This window comes from Leptonychotes weddellii, chromosome 9 (assembly GCF_054177405.1).
Source record: "Leptonychotes weddellii isolate Sample4059 chromosome 9, ASM5417740v2, whole genome shotgun sequence".
NCBI classification, from domain to species: Eukaryota; Metazoa; Chordata; class Mammalia; order Carnivora; family Phocidae; genus Leptonychotes; species Leptonychotes weddellii.
This window is the reverse complement of record NC_138377.1, coordinates 4,254,714-4,277,671: the sequence shown is the minus strand read 5'-3', so window position 1 is coordinate 4,277,671 and position 22,958 is coordinate 4,254,714. Positions and strand designations below refer to the sequence as shown.

The 22,958-nt window shown below is 41.9% G+C and overlaps 1 protein-coding gene across 4 annotated transcripts in view; it reads left to right on the top strand.

The window, feature by feature from the left end:
* The window catches only part of LOC145723362 (echinoderm microtubule-associated protein-like 1), a 433,105-nt gene that overhangs the window by 69,295 nt on the left and 340,852 nt on the right, over positions 1–22,958 (top strand). The gene's annotated exons all lie outside the window — the stretch shown is intronic.

The following is a 22,958-nucleotide window of genomic DNA, read 5'->3' as shown; positions in this document are numbered from 1 at the left end:
CCCTAGAGAAAGAGCAGTGAGAACAGGAAAAGGTCCTTATGGCCTAATAGGGAAGAGACCACAAGCAAGGAAGCAAATCAGTGAGCAAGGTAATTTCCTAAAGTAGTAGGTACCCTGAAGAAAGTGAACTAGTGACTGAAATGACTGGGATTGGGTAGTCCAGATGTCACTCTGTATCACTCAGTGTTCAGCACCATTTCCTCCAGGAAGCTCTCCCTGCTTGCTCCAGGCTAAAACAAGAATAGCTGTGTTTTGTTAGGAGGACTTTACTAGGCATTGTTTCTAATCTTCACTCTTCCCTGTAACACAGAGCACTTATATATAACACTTTACAATCAGGAGACCCAGGCTCAGGGAGATCAAGCAATTGCCAACATCTCATAGCTAGAATGCGGCAGAGCTGAGCGCCTGCCTTCAGTGTCTGCCCTTTGTACCACGTCTCTGATCCTCCCAGTTCCCCCGGGCCCTTATGTCCACCTCTGTTCCATCACTCCCTGTAGCCTGTGGACTGATGGTTTCATGTGGTTTTCCCTGTTAGCTCCTGAGCTCCTGAAGGATGGGAGCTGTTACCCTTAGCACCTGGAGCAAGGCTGAGCCCTTCCTGGGAGCTCCTCCTGAGTTCACTGAATTCATCACAGCTCCAGCCAGCCCCTTGCCTGTGCAGGGCACCATCGATTTTCACTTACACGTTCCAGAATTCTGCCCTGCAGACGGCGGTGGGAACGGTCAGATGGGGTATGTTTGGAGAGAAAACATGGGGCATGAAGTCTCTTTTAGCTCGGAGTCATCTCTGTTCACAGGAGCTATGACTTTTTTGACAGTCTGGCCTCTCAGCTTTGCCGTGAGTGAGCGGAGATCTGTCCCTACAGCAACTGAAAGCCCTTGGCACAGTTAAATCGTAACAGGTGATGGTGCCCGCTTCCATGAGCGTTCGTTCTTGCGAGGGCTGACAGTGTGCAGCATGTCAAGGGGCTTGCCTGCGTTGATTCTGAGCAGGGATAGGATGCAGCTAAGTGGTGGGGGTGCGCTGAGCAGCAAGCAGTGAGGGCTGGGCTTCTGGTCGTGACCACTCCCTCCACTGAATCCAGTTGCCCAGAGCATCCTTATGCAAGCAGCACATCATGGCCTCTCCCGGGGTTCCCACCGGTCTGTGAAAATGCTCGTGCCCCACCACGCCTGGACACTCGCCTTTGTTCACCGACTGGAGCAAGACCACCACCACATAGCCCAGTGCTGGTGTCCCAGGGTCACATTGCCCTGCTCCTCGAAAAACTTCTTAGGGCAAAGAAGAAAAAAAATGACTGTTTATTTGAGAATTCTGTGAGCGCTACAAACGTGATCACATTTTGGAGGGAAAAAAGCTGACGTGCACACTGAGGCCAAAGAGTGAAAGTGAGTCAGGAACAGAAGGCGTGTGAGAACATTGTTGTGACCAGAGATGTTCCGCAAAACAAAGCACTGTGTATTGACCAGGAATAGCATGTGATTGTGGCTCAGAACACTGCAGAAGGCTATTCGAGGTGATTCCAGATACGGATGTAGTGAGTTTTTATTCATTCGGAGCCAGGCATCGTACACTATTAGGTACAAAGTCAGTGCCTCCGTGCAGAATGTGGTCTTGGTCCTGCTGCACAGAGAGCCCCGTAGCAGGCTCTAAATACCTGGGCAGAGCAGCCGGACCTGGTGGGGACTAGTGCTGTGTAAATACCCTTGTATGTTGAAGTCCTAACACCCAGGACCTCAGAAGGCGACTGTAGTTGGAGATAGGTCTTTAAAGAGGTAATTGAGATTCAGTGAGGTCCTTAGGATGGGCCCTGATTGATATGACTGGCATCCTATAAGAGGGGGGATTGGGGCGCAGATGTGTACAGAGACGACCATGTGAGGACACGGGGACAAGGGGGTGTCTGCTCGCCAAAGGAGAGGCCTCAGGAGAAACCAGCCCTACCAGCACCTTGATGTTGGGATTCCAGCCTCCAGAACACTGAGGAAATATGTTTCTATTGTTGAAGCCCCCCAGATGTGGGACGTCGCTATGGCAGCCGCAGGAAACACAGCTCGTAAGGCTGCTGGACCGCATTGGCAGGAGTACTGCAAATACCCTAGCAGAGAGCCTGGACCCAGGGGCTCGCAGCGCGCGTGTGCTGTGCGAACATGACCGAGCACTCTCCCTCCGCAGGGTCCTCGCCCGGAAAGAGGAAGACAGGAACTGGAAGTTGCTGGTGTGCTTGCAGGCTGGGTATTGATCTCTGGGTTCATTTCCTAGATGGCTGATAGTTAAGTTCTTTTTCCTTCTGGATCCAAATCATCATGTGCTCATTATCCCCCAGTATTTGTTCCATTTTTGTAATTTAAAGAATGGGGGTGCGAGCTCGTCACCTGCTGTTTGAACCAGGCACTTCTTTGGATGCCTCCTGTTTCTATTTGGCAAACTCCTTTTGGTCCTTTAAAACTCAGCCGCCACTGTCTTCAGCGCCAGGAAGCCTTCTAGACGCACTGAGCTCGCCTGAGGGCCCCTGTCCGTGCCTCTTGGGAACATCGGCTTGTATTCTTGCCCTTACACTTTTGTTAATACCATTGTTTGTGCCCACGAGGCTTTGCACTTTGCATCTCCACCACCCAGTGCTACCTCTAGCAGAGAGGGCGGGTGGGTGCATGAAAGCATGAATACGGGTGACCCCTGAACAGCACAATGTGGGTTTGAATGGTACGGGTCTACTTAAATGCAGGGTTTTGTCGATAAATACAGTCCTGTAGATGTATTTTCTCTTCCTTATGATTTTCTTAATAGCATTTTCTTTTCTCTAGCTCACTTTATTGTAAGAATGCAGTGTGTAATACATACAACATACAGAATATCTGCGAATCGACTGTTTGTTATCGGTGAGGCTTCCCGTCAACAGCAGATAATCAGTAGCTAGGCTGTTGGGGAGTCAAGTTATATGTGGATTTTTGACGGTGGTGGGGGGCTCAGCATCCCTAACCCTATGTTGTTCAGGGGCAAACTGTATATCATTTTATTGAAAACCAGTCATTCAAAATGGTTGAGGAAAGATTGGGGTACCTACTTAATGTCATAAAATATATATAACAAAATTGGCTATTTGAACCGTCTTAAAGTGTACAAATCTGATGACGCGAATTACATTCACAAAGTTTGCAGCCATCACCACCATCTATTTCCAGGATTTTTCCATAACCCCAGACAGAAACTCGGTCCCCACAAATCAGTAACCTCATTCTCCCCTGCACCAGCCCAGCAGCCCCTGGCAACCTCCAATCTGCTGTCTGCATTTATTAATTTTCCCAGGCTAGATATTTCATATAAGTGGGATCGTGTAATATTTTTCTTTTTATGACTGGCTTGTTTCACTTGGCATAATATTTTCAAGTTCCATCCACATAGTAGCAGGTTTCCGAACTTTGTTTTCGTTGCTGAATACTATCCATTGTATGGATGCACCATATCTTCTTTATCCGTTCATCGGCCAGTGGACACGTGGGGTGTTTCCATCTTTAGGCTATTGTGAATAACACTGCTCTGGATGTGAGGGTGCAAATATCTGTTCAAGTCCCTGTTTCCAGTTCTTTGGAGTGTATACCCCAGGAGTGGAATGGTGATTCTATGTTTAACTCTTGGAGGAACCACCATGCTCTTCTCCAAAGGGGCAGTGCCTGAGGGTCAGTCTCTCCACATCCTTGCCAAGGCTTGATACTTTCAGTTTTGTTGCTTCTCGCCATCCTAGTGTGTGTGCGGGGCTGTCTCATTGTGGTTTTGATGTACAATTTCCTAATGACCAAAATAATGTTAAACATCTTTTCATGTGCTTACTGGCCATTTGTGCATCTTCTTTGGAGAAATGTCTATTCAAGTCCCTTGCCCATTTTTTTTTGTTGGGTGGTTTCTTTTTGTTATTGAACAAAATGGTCAAAACTTTAAAAAGTGTACTCCTAGAAAATGTGTACACCTCTTAATACTTGGCTTTCTAGGAAGCTTATTCTCTGAGCGTCTAGATTGACAAAGTTATTTTAATCATCTCCTGTCCCTCCCCACTCCCAAGTCTCTTGGCTTTCTCCCACTTTTTTCTAGTATTCATGTTTCAGATTGAACTTTAAATAGATCTCAAATAAAGAATCAAACTGCAAAGTTTCACTTTGGAAAATGCTATAGCTCAAATGCACAAGTATCCTTTTCACATGCATTTAAGAAATTGGAGAACTAGATTGTCAATTCCTATTACTCAAAAACACCCTGTAAAAGTGATAACATTATGGAAATGTACTCTGAGCTGTATTTCCCGATGTTTTTGGTTGGGGCTGGAAGCAGGGTTTTGAATGTAGAGAGGCAGATGTCTTCTTGGCTAGATCTGAATACTCAGCTCCATGGTTTAGTAAGGTGTTCAAGGTCAGTATCCCCCTCTGTAGAGGGAGAGCCGGGGGTGGGAAGGTACAGCAGCCCCCAAGGATGGGTGCTGCAGAATGCATCCTGCATCCCAGCCCTGAGGCACTGCTCCCGTGGGACCATCAGCAGCTGTGTGCTGGGGGGTTGTATCTTTTGTGGAATTTGGAATGAGGAATTCCCAGTGGGATTTTCAAAGCTAGTCTAAGAGGGTAGAATTGGGGGTGGGTGGGAGGTGGGAGAAATACAGTTGCACTGTGACTGCTGGAATATGTAATTCCTTGCTTTGATTAAAAATCTTTTCCTTTTTTTTTTTTAAGAAAAAATCTGCTATAATTTTTAGGTCCAGAACAGTCCAATTTATCTTTCTCCCTTTCTTTGTTCAAACTCAGTATTTTCCTCTTCTTCTTCTTCTTTCTTCTTCATTTTTTGCATCCTGCCTCATTCCATGAAGATTCTGATATCTTGTAACACGAGTAAGTTTTCTAGATTCATTAAAATATATTTGATTTTTTTCCTCTTCTTTTTTTACCGAAAGACGGAAGAGTTTTTTGTTTGTTTTTGCTGCTTCCCTCCCCTTAAAAAAAGAAACTTTCTGGAAATACCATTGATGTGCAGTAATCTGAACATATCTAAATGAACAATTTGGTGAACTTTTACATATGCATGTATCTGTGAAACCATAACCACAATAAAGAGGATGCACATCATCCCTTAAAGTTTTTTGTGCCCCTTCATCATCCCCCCTGCATCCCCCTACCTTCCAACCAATGACCTTCTGTCCCTGTAGCTTAGTTTGCATCTTGTGTAATTTTATATAAATGGAATCATTCAGCATGTACTCTATTTTCTGGCTTCTTTGACTAAGCATAATTATTTTGAGATTCATCCATATTGTTGCTTCTATCAATGTTAAAATGTTTTATTACTGAGTAGTATATCCGTTTTGCGGACATACCACAGTTTGTCTGTGCATTCATTGGGTGATGGACATTTGGGGTGTTTCCAGTTTTTGGCTATTACAGACCAAGCTGCTCTGAACTTTTGTGTCCAAGTCTTCATATGGACGCATGCTTTGCTTTCTCTTGGGCAAACACCTAGGAGTGGAATGGTTGGACCAGACACAGTGGGCATGGGTTTAACCGTTTTCCAAAGTGGTCGTACCATTTTGCATTCCCACAGCAGAGCATCAGAGATCCAGTTGCTCCACACACTAACCCACACTTTTTGGTAATGTATCTGATTTTGACGTTAGAGTCATGCTGGCATATAGATTAATTGAGAAATAGTCTCTCTCTTCAGTTGTCTGTAAGACTTTGTATAAAGTTGGTATTATTTCTTCCTGAAATATCTGGTAGAATCCGCCAGTGACGTTATCTGGGTATAGGGTTTTCTTCATGGAAAGGTTTTTAACTATAAATTCAGTTTCTTTAATAAAGCTATTTAGATTATCTGTGTATTCTCTCATGAGCTTTCGTGGTTTTATCTTTCAGAGAACTTGTACATTTCATCTAAGTTATTGAATTTATTGGTATAAAGTTGTTCTTAATATTCCCTTCATACAGATACTTTTAGTATCTGTAGATCTGTAATGATGTTACCACTTATTCGGATACTAATATTTTGTGCCCTTTCCCTTTTTATCCTGACTAATTTGGCTACAGGTTTGTCAATTTTATTTATTGTCTCCAAGAACGAGCTTTTCGTTTGATTGATTTTCCCTATTGTTTTTTGTCCTGGTTCATTGATTTCTGCTCTGAAGTGTATCACTTCCTTTCTTCTGCTTCCTTTGGGTTTCTTTAGTAGCTGAGGTCATTTTCCTTCACCTCCTCATCTCCTTTTTCTTTTAAAGATTTATTTATTTATTTTAGAGAGGGGGAAAGAGAGAGCACAGGTGGGAGGGACAGAAGGAGAGGGAGAGAGAATCTGAGTAGACTCTGCACTGAGCGTAGAGTCCGACACAGGGCTCCATCTCACGACACTGAGATCATGACCTGAGGGGGAACCAAGAGTCAGCCACTTAACTGACTGCTCTGCCCAGGCGTGCTAGACCTTATGTCTGTTCCTTTACCAGTAACACGATGTTTTGATTACTGTAGCTTTATAATAAGTCATAAAGTCAGGGAGTATCAGTTCTCTAACATTGTTGCCCTTCTTCAGTATCCTGTTGGCTATTCTGGGTCTTTTTCCTTTCCATATATACTTCAGAATCAGTTTGTCAGGATTCACAAAATAGCTTGCTGGGATTATGGGTGGGATTGTGTTGAATCTGTAAATCAATTTGGGAAAAATTGACATTCTAACAATATTGGGACTTCTAATCCATGAACATGAAGCGTCGCTGTATTTCTTTAGATCTTTTAAAAATTTCTTTATAGTAATTTTACATATAAATCCTATGTACATATTTTGCTAGATTTATACCTAAGTGTTTTATTTGGGGAGCACTATAATAAATGGCATCATATTTTTAATTTCAAATTCCACTTGTTCATTGCTAGTATATAGGAGAGCAATTGACTTTTATATATTAAACTTGTATCCTGCAACCTTGTTATAATCACTTACTAGGTCTAGGAGTTTTTGTTGCTTCTTTGGAGTTTTCTGCATAGACAGTCATGTCATTTGCAGTTTTATGTCTTCTTTCCCAATTTGTGTACCTTTTACTTCCTTTTCTTGTCTTCTTGCACTCACTAGGACTTTCAGTGTGATGTCCAATGGGAGTGGTAAGAGGGATGTCTTTACCTTGTTCCCACTCTGAGGGAGAAAAGCATCCAGTTTCTTACCATTAAGTGTAGTGTAGCTGTAGGGTTTTTTTTGTAGATGCTCTTTATCAAGTCAAGGAACTTCTGTATTCCTAGTTTGCCAGATTTTCTCTTTATCACCGGTCTTAATTTGATTTTGCTCTGCTGTGATGTGATTTCTTTCATGTTTGTTGTGCTTTGGATTTATTGAGCTTATTGATCTGTGGATTTATAATTTTCATCAAATCTGGAAAAATTTCGGCCATTATTTCTCCAATTATTTTTTTCCCTACCCCCCCTCATTCCTTTGGGGACTTGAGTTACATATATCAGGACACTTGAGGTTGTCTTACAAAATCCCTGGTGTTCTATTCTCATATTCTCTCCCTCCCTCTCTTCCTCCCTCTCTTCCAACCTCATTCCAGTCTGTTTTCTCTCTGTATTTCATTTTGGATTGTTTCTATTGCTATTTCTTCATGTTTACTAATTTTTTCAGTTAATCTCATCTAGCAGATTGTAGTTTTCATTTCTAGAAGTTTGATTTTTATTTTATCTTTATTTTTTAAATATTTATTTATTTATTTGGGGGGGGCAGAAGGAGCAAATATCCAAGTAGACTCCCACTGAGTGTAGAGCCTAATGCAGGGCTCAATCTCATGACCCATGGGATCAGGACCTGAGCTGAAACCAAGCGTCAGATGCTTAACCAACTGAGCCACCCAGGCATCCCTAGAAGTTTAACTTTTTAAAAAATATATATATATCTTCCATGCCTCTATCTAACATATTCAGTCTTTCATCTGGCTCTCATATATATAATACAGTTATAATAACTATATAATTTTCCTTGTCTACTAATTGTATCATTGCTATCATCTCTGGGTTAGTTTGCTTGGTTGATTCTTTCCCTTATTATGGGTCATGTTTTCCTGCTTCTTGGAATGCCTGGTCATCATTTTTTCTTGGATACCAGACATTATGAATTTTACCTTGTTGGGAGCTAGATATTTTTATATTCCCATAAACACTTTTAAGCTTTGTTCTGGGATGTGGTTAAGTTACTTGGAAATAGTTTGATCCTTTTGAGTCTTGCTCTTAAGCCTTGTTGGGGGGCAACCAGCATTTTAGTCTAGGGCAAAATCGTCTGAGTTCTCCACCCAGTGCCCTGTGGATTATATGGTTTTCCACCCTCACTGATGATGATCCCTGTGTAGGCTCTGGTGGTTGTTCTTTCTATTCTTTCTGGGTGGTTCTTACGCCAGCCTAGGGTAATTTCCTCACATGTAAGTGCTGATCCATACCCGGCAGAAGACTCAGGGGTCTTCTCTGCAAGATTTCCAAAATGTTCTCTCCTTGTGGCTCTCTCCTCTTCAGTGTTCTGCCCTGTGAACTCATGGATTTTCTGGACTTCCAGTTCTGTCTCCCCAGCTTAGGGAGACCTTCAGGCTTTACCTCTGTTCCCTGCCTGCGTCACTTCTGGGAAACTCCAGGCTATATGTGGGACAATTATAGGGTCTGCCTCACTTCCGGGAAACGCCAGGCTATATGTGGGACAGTTATAGGGTCTGCCTCACTTCCGGGAAACTCCAGGCTGTAGGCAGGGCAATTGTATGGTCACCTCTTTTGCTTAGCCTTTCTGAATGATCACTGTCCCTCATTGTCTGATGTCCAATGTCTTCAAAGGCCACGTATAATATATTTTGTCTCCATCTTGGCTGAACGTAGAAGTTGATGGCACTTGAGAAAAAAAGTAGTTACATAATATCAATAAAAAAGGGCAGAGAAAGCATTTTATAGTAATAGCAGTGATCAGCAAAAGAATGTGGGTAGTGGTTAGGACTCAGATGTCCTTTGGATTCTAACCTCAGAATGTTGTGGTCCCACTGTTTGATAGGAACCTAAAAGAGAAGTCCTACTGTGAGAACCTAAGCATTTTCAGTTTTAATGTCTTCCATGAGCCAAACCCCTCTACTGAATTATCCTGAAGACAGACTGCTACCGTGAGTGTGTTTTAGGAGGTTTTATCTTGGAGAACCAATTACATGGCTTTTGCCCCATTTGTGGATTTTCAACCATTTAAACTTTGTTTTTCTGACTTTCATCCTAACAGTTGAAGGACAGGCTCCCATGCAGGGGAATATTGTCTGAAACTAATGGAAACAATCCAGTCTCAAAGATGACCGGCGTTATGGGGAATGGAGCCCACAGTACTTAAATAGAAACATGTTATAATGGAAATTATATGGAATTTAATGGAAATTAATAGAAAAATAATAAGATAAGGTTAGCTTTTATTTTATTCTTTTTGCTAAATGTTTTAAAACCATCATATCAAATAAAAAAATTTTTCTAAGCTTTTATTTATTTATTTGACATAGAGAGAGAGAGCACAATCAGGGGGAGAGGGAGAAGCAGGCTCCCCACTGAGCAAGGAGCCGGATGTGGGGCTCGATCCCAGGACCCTGGGATCATGACCCGAGCCGAAGGCAGCTGCTTAACTGACTGAGCCACCCAGGCACCCCTCAAATAAAAATTTATTGAAGCTACCTTTTTAGATACTTTTTTGTTAAGTCCATTTAGGACCTGACCACATGGTATCTAGATGTGGACAACAAATGTGACAAATGAATATTGCAATAGTTTCCTTATAAAATAAAATTTAGATGACAGCTGTAGATCTCTTTCAAGTTCTATGCTATGCTCATTATTTTGTCTGCCCTCCCCTTCCCCACCTCCATATTTTTAATCTTTCCTTTTGAGGTTGGGATTGGCAATCCTGTGTGATTTCCTTCGGTCCTTTTCTTCCTCCTCCCCCCTTCCAGCTGTCCCGGGGACTGGCTACACCCTCCTGCCCTCAGTGCTCCTCACACTGCTGGACTTCGGAGCAAAGGCCAAGTTTTAAAGCACATCACTTCACATGTTATTGGGGGTTTCTTTTCTGCTCAATTGCAGGATCTCTTGTTTGCTTTAAAAGTGTAAAGTGGAGGGGCGCCTGGGTGGCTCAGTCGGTTGAGCGGCTGCCTTCGGCTCGGGTCATGATCCTGGGGTCTTGGGATTGAGTCCCACGTCAGGCTCCCTGCTCAGCGGAGAGCCTGCTTCTCCCTCTCCCTCTGCTGCTCCCCCTGCTTGTGCTCTCTATCTCTGTCAAATAAATGAATAAAATCTTTAAAAAAAATAAAATAAAAAATAAAAGTGGAAAATGGAAAAAAAAGAATTAACAACCTTAACGTATCTAGGTCTTTTAGTTTCTGGCAGAAACAAGAAACAAAATTACTTGCAAAGGTAGGGGTGTGTGTGTGTGTATGTGTGTGTGTGTGTGTACTATTAATCCTTTCAGAGATTTTAGGGAATCTCAGAGCTTCATGGGAAGTCTTTGTTGGCTTGATAACTCTGGTTAGGCAAAATGATATTAGAGTATATTTCAAGATAAAGTAATTAACCCATTTTCTAAATGCTCAACTGGAGAATTCCAAGGCTGTTCTTCCTCTAAGTGATTGTTCTTATTCATCCTCTTTGCTTCATTCATTATTTGTAGTTGAAGCCCAGCAGCTCACCTGAAATCCTGCTCTTCCTCCCTCACCTGTGTTTTGATGCAGGTGTGTCTGGTCCTCACATTACATCTCCAGCTGGGCTTTTTGCCAAGTTTGGGGTGGGGGTGGGGGGAATGGAGCAGGGACTATTTAATTGCTCTCTCATCTGTGTTCCTTTATTTCTGCAATGGTTATTTGTGGCTCAGTCACCTCTGCTAGACTGAGCGGGCTACATTTGGGAAGGTCATGGTGTTCATTACACTAGAAGGATGCTCAGGAACACTTATTGAACTGGATGGAAAGTCTGTTAGCTTTAAGCTCCATGTCACTGAAATTCCAACCCCGTCACATGATGCTTCTTAGGGTATTAGGTCTTATATGTGTTTTTCTGGTCTCCAACACCACTCTTTCACAACTGAAGACTCATCAAAGACCTTTATGCCGTTGCTCTCCAGATTTCGGAGGCTCTTTAATCAATAGGCAGTGGCCACATTTTTATATCAGTCAAGGACAGCTGTAGAATTCTTTCAAAGTCAAGGATACGAATAGCATGAGCATCCATCGAGACAGGTTTATTGACAGAGAGGGTCAGTTCTTATAATTTTCTAGCAAGTGGTGAATTTCAGAGTCGGAGCTTAGGTGGTAGGTCCAGCCCAGAGATGAGCAAGACTCGGAGTGCCTGACAGACCCAGGCGATCACAGGAGAACCGGGGGTCTGAGAGCAGAAATAAAGCTGGTGCACTTCAGCCAGGAGTGGTGGACAGGGCTGCGAATCTGACAGCAGAGCTGGAATCCACACCTGAAACTGACAGAGGGCACGTGGCTTCTTATACTGACTGTCTATGTTGCTTTTGCGATTGGATGCTCTAGAATGGTTCAGAGTAGGACGGTCAGTCTAACATAATATGGAGAGCCAGCTTTTATAGGAAATGTCTGCCTGCAAATTATTGAGTGAAAGACTGTTATTCCTTACTGCTTATATGATCTAAAATGCTAAAACCTGATGAGATATTTTTCTTTTTTTTTAATTTAGTGCTTTTTATTTAAAGCTTTTTTTTAAAAGATTTTATTTATTTATTTAATCGACAGAGAGAGAGACAGCGAGAGGGGGAGCACAAGCAGGGGGAGTGGGAGAGGGAGAAGCAGGCTTCCCGCCGAGCAGAGAGTCCGATGCGGGGCTCGATCCCAAGACCCTGGGATCATAACCTGAGCCGAAGGCAGTCGCTTAACCAACTGAGCCACCCAGGCGCCCCACAAGATATTTTTCTAAATAGTATTTGTCTAATATTTTAGGAGAGGTAAAATAAAACAAAAATTCTGTGTATATTTTACTTAGTACCACACAAGTCCCCCTGGAATTAATGCTTGTCATTTAGATGGACAGCACATGTGGGGCAAAAAGTAGATGCCTTCCAGCTCGCCTTGGTGTGCCACTTTCTATCTTTAGAAGATTTAGAAGAGATGGATGAGAAACATAACTTCTTCCACCTCTTCTATGGAATGGCGACGACACCTAAGTGGGGGAGTATTGTGTGGACTGGAGATAATGCACCCGAGGTAGAGTGTCTGACAGTACTGAGTGGGCGAAGAAGGGCAGGCGTTATTGTTTTGGTGTTCTCCTTATTGTTTTAAATAATTAAAGAAAAGAGGGGTGCCTGGGTGGCTCAGTTGGTTAAGCGTCTGCCTTTGCCTCAGGTCATGATCCCAGAGTCCTGGGATTGAGCCCTGCATCGGGCTGTCTGCTCAGCGGCGAGCCTACTTCTCCCTCTTCCTCTGCCTCTCCCCCCGGCTTGTGCTCTCTCTCTCAAATAAATGAATAAAATCTTAAAAAGAAAAGATTTAAAAAACAATTAAAGAAAAGAGAGAACATCTCAAGATAAAGGGGACAGATTCTAAGTTAGCCTTTTAAAATTAATAGTCCCCCTTTGACCTCCAGGAGCATTACTCAGACACCAGTATTTCAGAGTCAAGAGACTGTTTCTCTCTACATAATGAGAGAATCCCAAGAACAAGCGACTAAGTGTACTTCCTTTGCCTTTTAAAACACACAAGTTACTTGATCTTTTTATGCCACTTTTTACTGTAAAACGGTAATTAAACCTAAAAATCACATCCACAAATGGCTATATGAAGATCTAGGGTAAGGGCAGGGCCACAGGGTCATCTTTCTGCCTCTGGAGCCAGGGATGATGTAGGACCTACTTGGACCTGTGACCTCTCTCAAAACTCAGAAGCTGGCGTGAGGTGAGGTTCTCACGAGAGTCAAGTCAGAGACGGGGCTGCGGATGTAATGCTCGGTCCATCCTCTGGCCACTCATTGTGGGCTGTCATGGGAGAGCTCGTACGGGACTCTGCCTGACCTTAAGGTCAATGTCGTATTTCCTCAGCTTGACCCGAGGCGCTCCAGAGGCGGAAATGGTCCCTTTCACTCTAGTGCAGGCCTCTCTCGTGGACCAAGCGCTGCACAGTACTTGCAAAAATTGCACAGTAACTGTTGTCAATGCTGACTTCACTGAAGGTCTGTGTTTGCTTTTGCTATTATAAACAGTAGTACTAACAGCAATGAACTGTAGTGATATCTTTTATGACTTAGAAAACACATACTACTAATCAAACACTAATTTCTAAACTACCATTCGTGTTGAGCATTTGTTTGCCATCATTGTGTTAGATGTTGGTATACGTCAACATTTATCCTCACAAGAACTTCAGAAGACAGGTGGTGTTACTGCTGGAGCGACCAAGTCCTTTGCCAAGACTACACAGCTAATAAGTGGCACACCCGGGCATTGAACCCTGCCCGATTTGAACTCCAAAGCAGTGCTCTTTCTCAGGTCCTGGGGCCCAGGCAGTCCAGAGCAGGGTTCCCTGAGCGTCAGCCTCCCCGAGGACTAGTTTTCTGAGCCGTGTTTGGACCTTGACAGAACGCCGACATGAGGCTGGGATCCGTGGCCCCGAGGAGGTCTGCTCTGGCCGAGGATGCAGAGTGTCTTTTAGAGCAGTTGGCCCACTAAGACATCTGCGCTGCGGGCCTCACACCACCGTGGGCTGGGTTCTACCTCTGATTACATCTTGTCTGTCCCTTTGCCCATTCCGTCAGTTTGTGCAGCCTGATCACTGATGGTTTCCTGATACCGAGATAAAGGGACTCTCTACTTGTCCTGTGTAAACTGATCCCCGGGCCTTCCTAAGGACGTGAGCAGGTGCCATGGACCCAGATGCTAGCTCCAGTTCATACAGAAGTTTAAAAAAAACCCCAGAGGGGAAAATATAAAGTAGATGGTCTTTTTCGACGCCCCTCCCCCCGGCCCCCGAACTGCACACAGTGCAATGATGCTGGACAAGAATGCAAAAATTCTGAAAAAAAGATAAAGCCATTCTGTTGTTAACACTGTTTTAATGACATCCATGGGTAGATTTTAGAGCTATAGGAACAAACCTTATTTTAGAATTCATAACTCGCTAAGGTGTTACTCATGCTGGATTCCCAATCGAATAAGTTTTCTCTGATGGAATTTAGAGGCACTCTCTCATCTTGCGCTATGGAATCCTGTGAGTTTTCCGAGGCTGGAAATGGTTTGTGTTGGTTAGACCGGGCTTTGTGTTTTGTTTTTCATTATGCCAATCCGTTTTTTGCCAGCTGAATTTGAATTTGTAGAGTCATGTGAACAACGCTGGCCTTTTCTATATGCAGGAAGGTTAAGAACTACAGACAGCTCACACTGCTGCCAAGAAGCCTTCCAGTCTGTTCTTGAGAGTAACGAACCGAGGAGCAGAAGTAGGAGAATCCATTGCAGGTTAGGGCAGGATTTGCAAAGCACGGGGATGATGTCACAGGGACAACTTCAGCAAGTCTTGCAAATAGAGGTTCTCTTAAGCCGACGAGACTTTTCTGTTTTTAATCGCTTGTATTTGAAGGCAGACATTGAGGTGGTTGGGGTTTTGTGCTTTGAGTTTTGGGGTTTTTTTGTAAAATATTAGAAATCAATTTTTTTTCTTATACAAATTTGGCAGTATAATTAAAATACAGTCTGGCCGATGCACTTTTATGAAAGGCATCTCTAGAGCCAACCAAGGCCATAGTGATGCTATTTTGCATTGTAAGTATTTAGACCATGGAGCAGGCCTGCCTTGCCTTACTTCGTATGCTGTTATAATATTTGCTTGACAATGCAAGGTGTGTGATTCCAGCCGACTTACTCCTTTTCAGTGCCGTGCTGGCCCCCACAGTCAGTGCACACCCTCTCTCACAGCTGCTGTCTGCTTCAACAATCCCCAAATCCTAGAAGTGCACGATTCTATATGCCAGATTTTTTTATGACTTAGAAAACACATACTACTAATCAAACACTAATTTCTAATTAATTTTCCAGTGCTATTTTGCATAACAGCATTCAGACAACACACATAGGAATTTTGAAGGAAATGTTAAACTCAACTTTGGTGATTTTTATCAGTAATTATAATTAACACTAACAGTGACAGTAGCCCAATTGTACCTTGCATTTATAAAGCATTTACCATATGCAAAAATATATCCTAAGTGCTCTACATACATTAACTAGTTGAATATAACTACCTGCTGAGGTAGATAACTGTTGTTGTCCCTGTTTTACAAATGGGGAAACTGAGGCACATGTAGATTAAATAATTTGCTCTAGATCATACAGCTTGTATGTAGCAAGGCTGGGATTTGAACCCAGCAACCTGACTGTCCAGAGTCCACACTCTCCGTGACTAGAGTATATCCCCCCAGCTAACTTAGTTCTACGATGGCTTCTCCCAATCCATAGATCTCTCCCTGCCTTCTTCCTGGGGCCAGAGACCTTCCCAGGTAGGTCTGCCATGGCCCGGGCCCCCAGGCAACAGCTGCTACCCAGGCTTGCCCTCCTTCCTTTCATTCACGTGTTAAAAGATTTTATTCAGCTGTTTCCCTGCTCCTCTGGAGGAGGATACCTTTGTATCTCCCCCCTCCTCCCCTCCATTTGGCTTGACCTGGTCAAGTGGGGCTTTCTTGCTTTCCTATCCAGGTCAAAGGACAAATGGAGAAATCACACAGAACTGCTGTCTATTCACAAGAAGTTATGTAGAACTTAAGGACGGTCTCTTTCCAGTGAGCAACAAGTATTCAGTTTGGAATATTTCTTTGCTGAGATCTCAAGGTATAATGGCAACCAACCTCCACAGGCCAAATACCAGCAAAGCCAAGGGGCAGACCTTATCTCCCTTGGACTCTCAAAAAGTTATTTTATTTTTTATGTTAGCATTCAACAAATCTGCTTTTTGGAGACAATTCTATGTATTTTATTTTATTTTTTAAAGAATTTTTTTTTTTTATTATTCATTTGAGACAGAGAGATACAGAGAGAGAGAGAGAGTAGCAGCAGTGGGGAGAGGCAGAGGGAGAAGGAGAAGCAGACTCCCTGCTGAGCAGGGAGCCTGATGAGGGGCTCGATCCCAGGACCTGGAGATCATGACCTGAACTGAAGGCAGATGCTTAACGACTGAGCCACCCAGGTGCCCCCAATTCTATGTATTTTAATACAGTGTGGATTTGTGTGATTATCACCACCGTCAGGATCAAGAACATTTCCATCTTTCCCCAAAACTCCCTAGTGCTGGGCCCCCACCCCAAGCCTTGGCAGCCCCTGATCTGTGCTCCTTTCACTATAGTTTTGTCTTTTGTAGAATGTCACATCGGTGCAGTGACACAGTGTGTCACCTTCGGAGACTGGCTTCCTTCACTCAGCAGAGTGAGTGATCCACCCAAACCGCGGTATCAATAATTCCTTCCTGTTTATCACTCTGTGGACGCAGCCTATCCGTTCACCAGTCGAAGGACGTTTGTGTTGTTTCCAGTTTTTACCAAGTATGAATAGAGCCGCCCCCAACTTTGGTGTACAGGCTTTTTATGAACATGGGTGTTCATTTCTCTAGCAAGTACTCAGGATTGCTAGGTCACAGCTATGTGTGTGTTTAACTTTGTAAGAAACTGCCAAACGGCTTTCCCGAGTGAGCCTACCATCTTATGTGTCCCCCAGAGACATAAGAGAGTTTCTGTGCCTTATATTCTGGCTGCATCTTGTTTTGTTGGTATTTTGGATTTTAGCCATTCTAGGAGCTGTGTAGTGATATCTCACAGTGGTTTGAATTTGCATTCCTCCAATGGCCAGTGACACCAAGCATCATTTTCCTGTGCCTGTTTGCCATTTGGCGAAATGTCTATTCAACTCTTTTGCCTATTTTTAAATTGGCAATTTAAATCTCGCTTTTAAATCTCGCTGCTGGGTTTTTTAAAGTTGTTTATATGTCTCCATCCACAGGGAGAGACCAGAAAAAAAAAAAATACACTCACCAGTATTCCCAGCTGAAACAGAATGAATCCTCCATTTTAGGAGCATAGAGATTGCAGTTGGTAGTTCTTGGAAGATGACGGGTGTGTGAAAGGTCATTTGCAAATTCGTACCTCAAGTTTGATTTCTTTAGAGAGATAGGTCTGTGAAATGTTTTTAAAGAGTTATACAATGTTTTCTTCGTACGATCGTAGTAGTTTTACACATACGTGAATGCTTGATGAGTTCTCTGGGTTGTTGGGAACTCTCTCAGAAGTGCCGTAGACACACTTGAGTAGTATTTCTGTGTATGAAACAATGATCTATTACCTAGAATGTTGACAGAACCTGAATTTAGGGGCACGGCAGATTTATATCCAGTAAGCAGAAATTACAAAATGGTAGATTTCAGTTTCAAAGGCCATGATTATCTGACTACTCATTATGCTTCCCTGTTCCCATGTTTTTGTTTCAAGTGTTTCCATTGCCTGAATACTATTCTTCTTGCTTTTCTATTTAGATGATTTTGTCCATCAAGGCCAACCCCTACTGGCTCCTGTTTTGCCAAATAGAATCAATATCCCCTTCTCTATGTTCACTAACCACTTTATGTATTTCTCAATTATATAACTTACCAATTGTCTTAGAAATTTGTGGACCTGTGTCTTCTTTACTACACAGAGAGCTTTTGAAGGATAATAACTGTGTTAATACAATCATCGTTATATCCCCAGCAGCTAATTTGATGCTTGCTTTGTAAGAGATACCCACTTACCCATCTATTCATTCATTTACCAAATATATATTGAGTTCCTAAGAGGTGTTACATAGTGGGAAGGTAGAGCAGTAGACCAGCAGAAAAAATTTCTGCTGTCATGGAGCTTATGTTTTATTGATATTTTCAGAGAGCTGGCTTCTGATTTCATTTATTTTCTTCATTGTTTGTCTATATTTTATCCCATTGATTTCATCTCCCTGTTATTTCCCTTCTTTCTGCTGGATTTTGTTTTAATTTGCTCATCTTTTTCTAGTTACTTAATGCGGAAGCTGAGAATCATTGATTTGAGAATTCTCTCCTTTCCTAATAAAGAGATTTTAAAGCTATGAATTTTCCTCAAAGACCTGCTTTGCTACAACCCAACACATTTTGATATGTTACATTTTCACTATCATATAATTAAAAATACTTTCTAATTTCTCCTGTGATATTGTCTTTGACCTAATGATTATTTGGAAGTATGTTGCTCGGGGCACCTGGGTGGCTTAGTCAGTTGGGCATCCAACTCTTGATTTCAGCTCAGGTCATGATCCCAGGGTTGTGGGATAGAGTCCTGTGTCGGGCTCCACACTCAGCACAGAGTTGCTTGTCCCTCTCCCTCTGCTCCTTCCCTGCTCATGCTCTCTCTGTCTTTCTCTCTCTCAAATAAGTAAATGAATGAATAAAATCTTATTTCAAAAGAAGTGTGTTGTTTAATTTATAAGTAGTAGGGATTTTCCTGGTTCTCTTACTGTTTTCGATTTCCAATTTAATGCCACTGTGGTCAGAGAACATACTCTTTTAGTTTTAACTTCATTCAGGTCTGTTTTTTGGGTCCAGAACACGATGTGTCCTGGTAAATGTATCATGTGCACTGCCATTGTTGGGTGTAGCTTTCCATACATATCCAGGAAGTCAAAGTGGTTTATAATGCTGTTCCAACTTTCTGTTTCTTTACTGATTTCTTAAATTAATTGTCCTATCAGTTGCTGAGAGAGGAGTGATAAAATCTTCAGGAATAATTGTGGAATTGGCTGTTTCCCACTTTAATTCTATTTTTGCTTCATGTATTTTAAACCTCTATTACTATGATTGTCTTATCTTTCTGATAAATTGATCCTTTTTTCATTATGAAATGGTCCTCTTTTATCTCTGGTAGTGTATTTTATTTGATATTTATTTTATCTGATTATTAATATTGGCATTCTAGCCTTATGCTTACTGTCTGCATGCTATATCTTTTTCTCCATTCATTTACTTTCAACCTGTGTCTTTGTATTTAAAGTGTGTATCTTGTAGATAGCATATTGTTGGGTCTCGCTTTTTTTTCCCCTGACATTCTTGGACTTTTAATTGATGTGTTGGTTTCCTTTCTTTCTTTTTTTTTTTTTTAAGATTTATTTATTTATTTATTTTAGAGAGAGATGAACACGAGGGAGGGGGAAAGGGCAGAAGGAGAGGGAGAGAGAATCTCAAGCAGACTCCCCGCTGAGCATGGAGCCTGACACAGGGCTCAATCTCAGGACCCTGAGATCATGACCTGAGCCAAAATCAAGAGTTGGACTCAACCAACTGAGTCACCCAGGCACCCCTTAATTGATTTTTTAATGCAATTATTGCTTTACTGTAACATTTAATGTAATTATTGCTATGATAAGTTTATATTTATCATTCTGTTTTTTCCTATTTGTTTATTTTCTGTTCCTCTCTCCCTCTTTTCCCTCCTTCTTTTGGATTATTTGAATATAGAATTTCAATTTAGTATTTCTGTTGGTTTTTTTTAGCTATTCTTGTTTGCATTATTCTCTGGTAGTTCTGTAGGGATTACAATACACATCTTTAACTTTTCACAGGTCCCTTATTGTTGATAATGTATAATATTAAAATCTTATGTAAAATATTAAAGCCTTATAGATCCATATCTTCCCCATCCTTTATGTTATGGTAGTTACATGTCTTATATATACACACTTATGAATTCTATCGGTCAATGTTATAACTTTCATCTTCAATGGTTTAAAGGTTTATAAGAACATTAACAGGAAAATGCAAAAAAAAAAAAGTTTTGAACTCACTCAGATATTTATCATTTCCAGGGCTCTTCATTCTTTCCTGAGTGTCTGAATTTCCATCTTATATAATCTCCCTTTACCCTGAAGAACTTCCTTTGGTACTTCTTGTAATGTTGATCTGCTGGCAATGAATTCTTTCAGTTTTCATTTACTTTTATTTTTTTTTCTTTGCCTTCGCTGTTGGAGAATATTTTTGCTGGATATAGAATTCTTGATTGAATTTTCTTCATTCAGTACTTTATTTTTTTTAAAAGATTTTATTTATTTATTTCAGACAGAGAGAGAGAGTGCACGCACACAAGCAGGGGAGAGGGGCAGAGGGAGAGGGAGAAGCAGACTCCCCACTGAGCGGAGAGCCCAATGCAGGGCTCGATCCCAGGACCCTGGGATCATGACCTGAGCTGAAGGCAGACGCTTAACTGACTGAGCCACCCAGGTGCCCCCATTTAATACTTTAGAGATGTTCTGCTGTCTTCTAGTCTTCATGGTCCTTTCCCAGTATATACTCTGTCCATTTGCTCTTGCTGCTTTCAATAAGTGCACTTCATCTGATTTTCAGCAGTTTGATCATGATATACCTTGGGGTGGGGTTCTTCGTGTTTATTTTGCTTGGTGTTTGTGTAGCATTTTGTTGTTTTACATTTCTCTCCTTCACCAAATTTAGGATATTTGGGGCCTTTATATATATATATATATATATATATTAAAGATTTTATTTATTTATTTGACAGAGAGAGAGAGAGAAGAGCAGGGAGAGAGGGAGAAACAGGCTCTCCGCAGAGCAGAGAGCCCAATGCAGGACTTGATACCAGGACCCTGAGATCATGACCTGAGCCAAAGGCAGACGCTTAACTGACTGAGCCATCCAAGCACCCCTCGGGGCCTTTATATTTTAGATAATTTTTTCTGCCTCATTCTCTTTCTTTTTATATTCCAGTGTAATGTGTGTTGGACTGTTTGGGATCATCTAACAAATCCCCATCTGACTTGGTTAATTTTTTTTTCTCAGTTCTTTCCTCTGTGTTCTTCACCCTGGAGATGTCCTCTGCTAAATCTCAGTTTTACTTGTCTTTCCTCCATCACATCCATGCAGCTGCATCCAGTCAGTGAATTCTTTACTCCCAACATTGTATTTTCAGTTCTAGAACTTCCATTTGGTTCATTTTTATTGTTTCTGTTTCTCTGCCAATGCTTCCCACTTCTCTGTTGAAATTTTCATTCATTGGAAATATCTCATTTTCCTTATCTGTTAGTTCCAATATTTTGTTCATTTTGGAGTTGGATTCAGTGTATTTCCTTTTCTCTTGAGACTCTGTTCCATTTCTTGATTCTTAGAACGTTGAGCAATTTTGGATTATATCCTGGACATTACGAGTCTTAAGTTGTGGGGATTTGTCTTCTATTATTTTCCTCTGAGAAGCGTCCTTTCCTTTGTCTGGGTGGCTGTGTTCCTTGGCTGGACTTGAACTGCACACTGCTTCTTGGGCAGAGCCTCCAATCTGAGTTCCACTCCTCTGCTGTTAGTGGCGGTACTTGAGTCTGTTCCATGCAGATGCGATTCCTGGGTCAGCGAGAGCTGGGACAGGCAGAATTTGGGAATCCCCCTCTGGCATCTTCCCTTCTGGAATTTCCCCACTCTCCTCAGTGTTCACAGTTTTTGGACTTCACTTCGTGGTTTTCTTCAGACAAAATGGCTACAGGGTTTCCCACATGTACCCTCACCCCCTCCGTGTACCACTTAGATGTGGCTAGAAGCCACGCAAAAGGGATTTACTTTTATATTTTTCCAAGTGAGTGTAAACTACCCCCCAGAGTCTATATACCTGTGTCTCCTCTCCAGTACTTTCAAGTAGTTGGGGTTTTTTGGTATAATTTCCAGGCTTAAAATTGCCTTCTGTGGGCAGGAGTGGGGGTGGTGCTTTCTAGAAAGGGGTCTGTTATACCTGGAAGCAGCAGCAACTCCACGATGCTTACATTGTAGTTGGGAGATAGCAGATAAGCTAACAAGAGCACAGTAATGCTGTGGAAGAAATAAATAAGGTTGAGGTGATCCAGGTACCGGCCTTAGGTTAGGTTGTTAGGAAGGGACTCTGAAGAGTTCTGGTTGAGTTGACACCTAAAGAACAGAAGAATTTGGTCATGCAAAAAGCTTGTTGAGAAATGTTTCAAGAAGGGGCGCCTGAGTGGCTCAGTCCATTGAGCATCCGACTCTTGATTTTGGCTCAGGTCATGGTCTCAGGGTTGTGAGATTGAGCCCTGCATCGAGCTCCTTGCTGGACATAGAGACTGCTTAAGATTCTCTCTCTCCCTCTCCCTCTGCCCCTCCCCTGCCTCTCTCTCAAAAAAAATAAAAATAAAAATAAAAAAGTAGATGTTTCAAGTAAAAGCAACAGCACATACCAAAACTCTTAGGGCAGTTGCGAAAGGTCAGCGTGACCAAAGCACAGAGAGTGAAAGGAGGAATGACATGAAATGAGTTTCAGAGGCAAGGAGACCGTGTGGGACCTGGAAGGCCTTGATAAGGAATTGGCGATTAACGGCTCTATACAAGAGACTAGGCTTGCCTTTGCTGTAAGGGGATGCTTACCAAACAGATTTGACAACTAATGTTGCTTTGTCCGAGTAGCCAGACCTTAGCAGGCATGACTGATACATAGTGTAGTCTTGTTTGCTTGTTTTTAATGAAATAAAAAATTTTATTTGTATGGTCTTAGATTCTGCATTGCCGCTAACTTTTATAACGTTACCATCTATCATGTTTTGACTGAATAACAAGATTATCCATAATTACCTGAAGAGGCTATTAAAATACTTCTTCCTTTTCTTCCTTTTCCTACTACATGTCAGGATGAGGTCAAATTTTCTTCATATATTCCAACCAAAATAACATATCACAGCAGATTGAGTGCAGGAACAAATTCAGTTATTTTCTAATAAGTCAGACATTAAAGAAAAATTTTAAATACTCAATGTCAGTCTTTTCACAAAACTATTTTTGTCTTGAAAAACAGCAATTTTCCATAAAAATGTTTTATTGAACATGTCATGCTTTGCTATTTTTAAATAGGTCATGATTAAATATTTATAAATTGCCTGTTTTAATTTTCAATACAATAGATATTGA